Below are 10,969 nucleotides of genomic sequence, written 5' to 3'. Positions count from 1 at the left end.
TTTTCTCTCTCACTTCGAACATATTGTAGTAATTGTTTTAATACATCTAATGTTTCATAATCCATTTCCAATTAACAAAATTGTCGTTTTATAACGTGGTAATATTTTCCTTTTGAAAATTAAGTGTAAATAATATGTAAAGTGGGTGTATAATAATAAAATAAACAATGTGTTGCTTTGTAATTAAAGTTTATAATTAAAGTTTATTCTTAATTTATCTTTATAATAATTTTTATATCTATCTATCTATCTATCTATCTGATTCTGACAGTTAATTTTTCCTATCGGATCTCTTTTGTTTAATTCTGTGCGACGCATGCGGCATCTGGTGGTAGAACTGTTTTATGTAGGTACTTTTTGTAAGTACTTAATAAAATGTATAGGTAGGTACCTAGTTATTTTATTACATATATATATATATATATATATATATATATATTTATATATTTATATATATATATATATATATATACATATATATATATATATATATATATATATATATATATATATATATATATATATATATATATATATATAATATATATATATATATATATATATATATATATATATATATATATATATATATATATATATATATATATAAATATATATATATATTTCACTTTATACATTTAATATAATCACAATTTGTGAATCTTTAGAACTTTTTTTTTGCAGAGACCCACCAAGCCACCTTGTGTGTCTTGTCGGTGGAGTTCTTTTTTAATACATTTTTTATTGTTTTTAACGATTTTAACCTAATATAGACACAAAAAAGAGAAAAAATTAAGAATATAAACATTTTACAATTTTCATAAAATTAAGTCTTGATCATTTACCCATTCCTTTATTTTGCCTTTGTTCCATATTTTATTTTGACCTCTAACATCCGTCGGTAACAAATTAAAAATGTTCGGAACGATATATTGCAGTGTTCGACTAATCATACTAGCACAGCTGATGTACATAATGTCCTCATCATCAGATTACTTCGGCATATGGTGAAGAGCCCTGCGTCAGTCAATAAGGCCTCTGTAAACATTCCAGGCAGGGGGATACAGACGCACGCGACGCCTCCCTGGAGACGCTGCATACCAGCGTCACGACGCCTGCCCCTCAGATTTTGTTTTCTATGAGACGATTGACAAAATGATAACGTTTTAAACTTTTATCTCATTCTGGTTAGACTCTAACAGCGGTCGTCAAACTTACTAGCTAAAGAGTCAAATGATAAAGAGTCATAAAATAAATAATAATTATGAAATAAACAAATAAAAATATCAAACAGCTCCTACCCTTCTTCAACCTTCAACGTCCCAAAGACCCAATTCTAAAATTTAGAATCAACTTCACATACGGTGTTTGAAAATGACGCGGAATGCATACAAAAAAGTGGTATTTAACTTAAACTAATTTAAAAATCTTAAAAGCTAAATCTGTTTGCAATTCTAGTATACCTTAATAACAATTTTAGACCATTATTAAATTTTTACTAATACACTCAATAAAATTTGATTTTACATGTAAAAAGGATTTTATTCATTGATAAAAAATCCAATTATATAAATTGATAAAAATCGCAGTAGCAAAAAACGCGCTAAGAGTGTCAGAAATGTAGACTCATATATATATACATATATATATATACATATATATTTATATATATATATATATATATATATATATATATATATATATATATATATATATATATATATATATATATATATATATATATATATATATTTATATATATATTATATATATATATATATATATATATATATATATATATATATATATATATATATATATATATATATATATATATATATATATATATATATATATATATATATATATATATATATATATATATATATATATATATATTTATATATATAGTAGTCAAACAGGAGAAAGTGACCAAGTGCATTTTATACAAAAACATGATCATTGACTATTTGCTATCTTACCAGCTTAATATTACCCTGAAAAAAAATCCTAAAGGATTTTAAACTTGGAAGTATAATATATCGACTTGGTAAAAATGACTAACTGCATTGATGTTTATTTTCTTGCCAGCAAAAGTGACTTGAATGGCCCTCTTGAACATTTTACGTTTTGTTAGTTGGTCACTGCAGCTATTTAGTTCATAAGTGTCAAATATGATTGACGTACGACGCCATTTGCAAAAATTATAACATCTTCCGATGGGGTGATTAATTTTGCGCCACCCTGTATAATCGTAAGCTTTCCGTAATCCGATCTTGATAAGTCCTTAAGTAACGCTTGCAGAATTGAAGGGTTTCTCGATAAGACCAAAAACCAAACATCCGAACGACAAAATGCAAAAAACAACCCGAGCCGGTTCGAACGCGTGTTTCGGACGTGCTTGTCGCACCACGTGACCACGGTGCCGCGCCGCGTGGCGAAACACGTGACCGGAGGGGACGACGGGAACACGGGGGTGTTACCTTGGCAGGGTGACGTCACGGTCAGGACGAGTGTGAGAATGGAAATGAGCATATAGAAGAACAGGAGGTGGAAAATTAATGAATGGGTTTTTCGTGATTGAGTTACAATGTTTTTCATCTAAGGATTCGTGCATGTTTGGAGTGAATTTTATTATACAGGTTGTCCTATAATCTGACGTATTCTTTTCAAGGGGTGTTAAGCCAGCTTATGACCCACCAAAAATGAAAATGATAATGAAAATGACCTCAATAAAAGTACCTTAGTTTTCGAGATATTTCCACTTTTATTCATTTTTCCGAAAATCTACCCCTTAGATCAGTTTTTTAAATGCCACTTCTTCAAATTTACATTTTTTAGGTTCCTAATTTTTGTTTCACTATAACATATAAAATTCTCTACATCGGAATTCCTAATAAATGAAATCAGCTCATTTTGCATTTAAAAAGCAATATTTTTTTCTAAAGTTAAATAAAGTAATGTTTTCAAAACGACATAAATTAAGCTAACTTTTAAACTAACTTGCCAGGTTATATTTATATATTTTTAAATAATTTTTTTTTCAGGGTGAAGAGTCAAAGTCACCTATAAATTTTTTTTTCAAATCATTGACCGGGCATTAATATTTTTTTCCGCCAAGGCAAGACAGTGTTGGTAAAATTTTGGGCTGTGGTCAATAGAATACTTATTCAGTATTATGAAACAAAAACAAATATGCTAAAATTAAAAAAATAGAAAAAGTTGCACTCTAAAAACTGATCTAAGGCGTAGATGCTCGGAAAATTCGTAAAAGTAAAAATATCGGGAAAATTAAGGCACTTTTACTGAGGTCATTTTTTCATTTTTTAGTGAGTCATAAGCTGGCCTAACAGCCCTTAAAAGGAATAAGTCGGATTATGGGACACCCTGTATATTTGTTGTCAATCATACATAGGTAGAATGGTAATGTTACTAGACCATTCCATAAGACAGGTCCTTAGCCGTTTAAACCCAGAACTCCACATCCTTTTTCAGCTACATATGTTGAGATGTCGAAATGTAAAGTTTTTCTATTTATTGTTTCGGCATTAACTTTGTGGTAAGACATGTTACAATGATTAAAGAAAACACTTGTTTTTTACCACTTGAGTTTTATTATAGACTACATGTTTCAGAAGTTAAACTTTATTAAATTATTGCTGCACATGTTAAAACTACGGCTTAAGTACCTAGAGTTGTATTACATAAGGATCGTCAGTCCATTTAATCTTCACATTCGTTTGAAAATGCCATAACTAGGGGAAACAATTGTCACAATATTCATTTTTACTTTTTACGTGTTTTTAATAAAAACTAACTTCTCATTAAAAAAATCTGTGTTTGATTTGAAAATTAATTAACAAATCAAAATGGAGTTCAACAAACGAAACGCCGAATCAATAAATATATATAATGATTAAAGAAAACACTTGTTTTTTACCACTTGAGTTTTATTATGCACTACATGTTTCAGAGGTTAAACTTCCATCATTCAGGTCTGTATAATAACTGAATAGTTATTATACAGACCTGAATGATGGAAGTTTAACTTCTGAAACATGTAGTCTATAATAAAACTCAAGTGGTAAAAAACAAGTGTTTTTTTTAATCATTGTATAATTTTTCTCATTTAACAGAACCATTTCGCAATAATCACCTTTCTTATGGTTTCCCCGACTTGCGTCAGCCAATCATTGTTCACCGTTGCTATAAACGTCCCAAGCGTTATGGTGAGAAAATACGCAGTTATTAAACACGAAAAGACGTCATCACTTATGACGTCACCTGCCCCGCTTCACCCTGCTTTTTAAAAGGCAACTTTTTCATTCATAATTTCGTTAAATTGTTCTTTAAAATAGTACCAATGCTCTTTTGGTACTACTTCCATAATGTGGTTTCCCTGCAAGGCTAGGTAGAGAGGACGGAACGCCACACACATACATCTATTCATACATGCCCTTAAATAACATAGACTTTCGATTCCACAAGATTTTAGGTTTTGAATTATCTAGTCAAATCTTTTTTAGCCGTCCTCGTTCTGGCCTCTCATTCATATCTGCCAAGCATTCTATGTCATTCTCCCGATATCCATTTGCTCCACATGTCCATACCACTTTAAGGAACTTTTCTTAATCATTACAATATGCGTATATATGTGTCTGATGTGACCGGTAAAAAGATGTTTTCTTTTTGAAAATCGTTTTTACCGCAATGGCAGCGCCATCTATTGAACGTAAGAGCAACACACGCAATACTAAACATTGACAGCTACTATCGCATAATATTATTGTTTCATATATTTTTTAAGTTTAGAATGAAACATATCATTAGAAGTAGGTGCTTTTTATTTCCTATCTTTTCCATTTAACCAGACTGAGCCACAGTAACGAGTATACGGATAAAGCTTGTTAAATCTCATTAGAAAATAATTTGAAATACAATATATTTGTGTATATATCTCTTTATGTATCCAGAGGCATACTTAAAGAGTATTCTGTTATGTAGGTACCTATGTATTATGTATCTAATGCTTATGTACTATATACCTATATATACATATATAGGTAGGCAGATTGTACAAACCTTAATAAAACCAAATGAACTCTCCTGAAATGTATTTCAGCGACACCATGACTGAAAAGTGTTTTCACCGCAATTTTCAGGCTGAAATTTTAATTTCAGAAATGTATCAGACACTGAAATATGTACGCTACGGATGACATACCAATAAATACTATACTGTATACACATATTGCGTGCATAGTTTATAGCATATATGTAAGTTTAAAAAATTAACACATTATGGATGTTCAAAAATGGACTGAATGGTGAACGTTGCACAAGTGTATAAAATGATCACTCAAGCCAGCCAAATGCCAAGTCGTAAGCCCTCGGATGCTCATACTTACAGCTCAGAGATACGTGAATGTGGAAGAGGAGAAATAGGAAAGATGCTGTAAATACTCAGGATCCCATATTTTTCTTCATCTGTATAGAGATGTTAAAAAAAAATAAAATAATTTAGGAAATAGAAATATGAAATACGCTATCAAATTTTGTGCTTTAATTGGCATGTTAGCTTTAAATGATCGAATTAAATAACCGAATTTAGTTACGACTTCTGAATGACTTAGAATGACTTCTGTTGAAGAATTTAGTATTTGATTGTTCTTTTAAAATGCCACAAACTACCTACGAAAATAGATTTTTATAAATTTCATATCTTCTTTCTAGCGACATTAACGTCTTGAATATTGAATATATCTCTAAAGTTTTGAATCTTGAATCTGACGTTTGAACCTTGAATCTGACAATAAGGTTTTGAATTTGTTTACTATTTTGTGATGAGAAATTTTCCGAACATGTTGTGAAAACTTAGTACCGAGCGGCGCTACTAGGTGGCCACGGAGATAGAACTTTCGAGTACACTCGACCAATTCAACGGAAAGAATAGGAAAATGGTTTGCGCCTCGACTAAAAAAAAATATCACGTTTTTTTTCGGCCACTGTAATGTGTACTAGTGGTTAGTGTATTTGATCCCGAGATCCCAAGTTCGAATCCTAGAGAAGTGTGAAAATACAATAAATAAATTATTGAAATATGATAACTAGCGATTGATGTCGATTTAATACAGTGCCATATTCAACATAGAGTATGGAACATGATCACAAGGAAAAAACAAAAACTTGAGTATCGTCACAAAAGACGAACAAATAAACATAGAGTCTGTTAATTAATTTTGAGACGCTTTATATAAAGAAAGAAGAGGAAATTATTAAAATATTAGAATTTATATTTTTCCTAAATATTATTCTTCTAACCCTTATCATAATCCAATGGTGTAAAGGGCAGTATTTTGTACAAAAGCATTGTTGAGTCATTAAATGTTGATTGGCCATGCGCATCATGTACCAATCCAGGGTAATATTAAAACATTATCGCAGTGCAAAATCAGTAATATTTATTTAAAACGTCCTGAAATCGAGCACGGGACCTCCAGTATAGGACAACAAACCCGCTAACCACTACATTACGGAGGAGAACAAAGATAATGTTTTGGAACAAAATAAATGTATACTCCTAGATCGAACCAATGATGTTTTCTGAAATATGTTTTTTTTAATGAATAACCCGCAAAGCGTCTATTTTAGATGCTTGCCTGCAGGTAGGATAGTAAGGATAGGGAAGGTAAATGTAAAAAAATACAACACAAACACCCAGACCAATTGACAATAAATCTTTCTTGAATTCATTTTGCAATTGGCCGGAATCGAACCCGCGACGCCAGTTTCGCAGTCGCAGAGCGTCTCCCCAACTACGCCAAAGTATTAAGTACTCGTATTATCAAAAAATGCGGTACCTATTAGCACTTACAACCCCTCTAAATAACCAATGTGTGAGAGATGCAGAGATGATACTGTGAATCTTTAGAAATATTAATATGTTGTTTATCATCTCGATACAGATTTTGAACAAAGATTTGGACACACTCAAAACATTGGTAATATACAACATAAGTGTGTCCAAATACTTGTTCACAAATCTGGATTATCTCCAATTATAGGAGTATTTTTCATATTATTTTTTTAAATCTCATCAAATACGAAGACGAATTCGTGGCATTTATGGTAAAGTGATCACTTAAACCAGCCTATGACGGTCGTCAGCACTGTAAATGCTCAGACTTCCATATTCTTCTTAATCTTTGATGAGATTTAAAAAAATAGTATTGGTAATATGATTAAACTTTTTGCCTTTTAAAGTATTTTTTATAAATTATCTATAATAAAGTATTTTGTTTATTTACGATATATATAAATGATTGGTCGAGTGTACGTTAGGGTGCTTTGTGCGGTTATATAGGGGGACTATTCAAGTAAAGATGGTTTCTAGCGGGGAAAGTTTATTTCGGTTTGGTGGAAAACCTCCGTTTTTATATTTTCCCGGGAAATTTCTATATCTTATAGTTTTAAAGAAGCGTTTTTTCTAAATCTACACAGCTGTACGTATCTACACCGTTATTGTGCTGCCGTGCTAGGCGGAGAGGCGGTATCTACATCCGAATTGATTCAGACATGAATTGAGTCTAATTAACATTTTTTAAAGAAAAAAGATATCAAAATAATAGTATTCAAGTTCCTTTTAGACATCTTACAGTTGAATAGTACACTTGCAAACCATGTTATGTATGTTACAAAGTTAAGTTTTTAGTCGATATACAAATATGTATATTGTACCTTTTTATAACAAGAAAATCGAGCAAAATCATTCAGATAAAATATTTATTTAATTTTAATAAGAGATTTAAAAAAATGTTTTTTACTCTTTGGAAAAAATTACGCTGAAAAATAAAAATATACTTCTTTCTTGCAAAATAAATATTGTGATGAATTTTCAAATAATAATATAAGGGTGACAAAAAATCTTAAATATTATTCGGATCCCTGTTGATAAAGTGGGGGAGGTTTTCGTGAATCTGGGTGTTCGATTTCACACCAGGGGATGATGGTGATGAGATCTATGCATATAGATCGCCTGCTTAGTACATTGTATTCACAGGGGCCGGCGAGTCGAGGTGTTATGTTCCGATTATACGACCTGCTCCTGAGTTCTGCAAACCTGGTACCTAAATATTATCGATTAAATATTTTTGCCCAAATTTAACGTTTTAACCAATAAAATAAGCTATTTTGTATATTTGAAGCTTTGTAGTATGGTAATGTAACACTCTCCTTATCATTCATCTTATCATATTTTTTTTGACATCTCAACATTGATGAATAAGAATATGATCTGAATAATCTGGGCATTTACGGGGCATGAAAAGTGATCACTTAAACCAACCTATTATGATCGTAAGCCCCGTAAATGGCCAGACTTCCATTTTCTTGTTCATCTATGTTGAGTTATCAAAAAATATATGATAAATAACTCCTGTAATTGGAGATAATCCAGATTTGTGAACAAGTATTTGGACACATTCAAAATATTATTAACGGGATAAGCGAATGATTTTATCGGACCTCTAATTTAATGTACATACGGAAGTTAACGTTTTAACTACGCAGTGAAGATAAAATTAACAGTTTTCAACAAAAATGCTGATTTCAGTACGAATATTTGTAATACTTATTTGAAATAATTGATCAAACCAACACGCTGCGTAAAAAATAATAATTTCTTTGCTCAAATCACTAACTAGCAAACCGTCATGACGCTTCTCCGCAGGGTAGGCAGAGAGAAAATAACGCGACACCATGTTCACCTCTTCTACACTCATGCATCTCCTCATACATATCCACCAGTTATTCCGACTGTTGATCTGATCCCTTTCATTTATTTGAAATACTTGATTTTGCCAAATTTTCCTCGGTCTTCCTCTGCTCTTATTTCCAGATTCATTCGCCAAATAAATTTTATTTCTTTACCCTTTTTGAATAATTTTCCAAACCATCTCAAAACACCTTTCTTAATTTTATTAATAATGCTTATCTCAGCCTTGCATTCTTTCCTTATTTCACCATTCGAACATCTATCATAAATTGCTCCAACGAACATTAGTCTTGAACTATCGCATTTCAACTGCATTTAGTGAACTTTTATACTTGTTTTGTCAATTGTGTCGCCTATTTTCAAAATCCGCCAGATCCATGTAAGTCGATTTTACAAAAAATGCAAAATTCTCCGGCAACATTTATGTTTAAAAGATATGTCTATCTTTAGATAAAATATTATAAAATAGAGAATTTTATCATTTTTAAAAAAAAATTTCAGTATTTAAAAAAAACACGAGACACAAACCGATAATGACGTCAATTTAATTTTTGACCTATCCCCTATCTCTGATTGGCCGATATGGGTCAGAAGGCGAGTTCCATGAATATAGCGGAATTTGAAATACATCGCTGTTTTTAAGTATTTTTTAGCAGGGTTTTCATGTTTAAAAATATTTTAAACAATATAACCCACATATTTTATTTATTGTTTCGGCATTAACTTTGTGATAAGACATGTTACAATGATTAAAGAAAACACTTCGTTTTTTACCACTTGAGTTTTATTATAGACTACATGTTTCAGAAGTTGAATTTCCATCATTCAGGTCTGTATAATAAATAAAATATAAAATATAAAATTGTTCTATAAATAAGGAGAGGGGAAAGTAAGAAGAAGGGGTTAGTCAAGGGACGGAGTTTGAAAACAAGGGAAAAATGGAAAGCAAAGGTGAAGAATTTTGAAACAATATATTATTTAATATATATATTTAGAATAATTTTATATTTTATATTTTAGTTATTATACAGACCTGAATGATGGAAGTTTAACTTCTGAAACATGTAGTCTATAATAAAACTCAAGTGGTAAAAAACGAAGTGTTTTCTTTAATCATTGTAATATAACTTACAATTGACATTCCGATAGATTTTCTAAATCTTAAATAAAATTGGATCTGGCGGATTTTGAAAGTAGGCGATACAATTGCACGCTTTACTTCATAGATTAGAGTTGTTACCAGGACTCTGTTGTGTACTGCCAGTTTAGATTCCGCTGTTAGTATCAGGCATCAATCATTCATATCTCTACGATCAGTTTCTATAGCGGGCTGTGCAGTCAGTATCTCGCTGCACTGTTTCTACATATATGCAGATATGCGTAAATTACAATACATTACAGATTAGCGATTACATTCAAATAGTGTGAGGGGCAGCCCTAGATATTTAGGGGTGAAAACTGAACCGATATAAATGGATATTATAATTTTAAAAATCAACAGCCTCCCTTTAGAAATTAAAGATATAAAACACACACTCTAAAAAGAAACTTTACGACACTATAAACATATCGTAGTCGTACAGGAGAAAGTGACCAACTAAAAAAACGTAAAATGTTCAGGAGGGCCATTTAAGTCACTTTTGCTTGCCAAGAAAATAAACACCAATGCAGTTAGTCATTTTTGACAAGTCAATATACTCATATTATACTTCAAAGTTTAAAATCCTTTGGGATTTTTTCAGGGCAATATTAAGCTAGTAAGATATCAAATGGTCAATGATCACGTTTTTGTAAAAAATGCACTTGGTCGATTTCTCCTGTATGACTACGATATACAGACTATAAAATAAAAATAAACTAAACGCCCCGCAAAAAAATATATGTTCCCAAGTAATATTAAAAAAAAATATATATGTTCCCCTTGTAATATTAAAAAAAAAAAAAAAAATATATATATATATATATATATATATATATATATATATATATATATATATATATATATATATATATATATATATATATATATATATATATAAATATATATATATATATATATATATATATATATATATATATATATATATATATATATATATATATATATATATATATATATATATATATATATATATATATATATATATATATATATATATATATATATATATATATATATATATATATATATATATA

This window comes from Brachycentrus maculatus, unplaced genomic scaffold (assembly GCF_059751285.1).
Source record: "Brachycentrus maculatus isolate JH-2025_06_01 unplaced genomic scaffold, ASM5975128v1 h1tg000976l, whole genome shotgun sequence".
In the NCBI taxonomy this organism is placed as follows: Eukaryota; Metazoa; Arthropoda; class Insecta; order Trichoptera; family Brachycentridae; genus Brachycentrus; species Brachycentrus maculatus.
The sequence above is the reverse complement of the archived record's forward strand: the minus strand, read 5'-3'. Positions refer to the sequence as shown.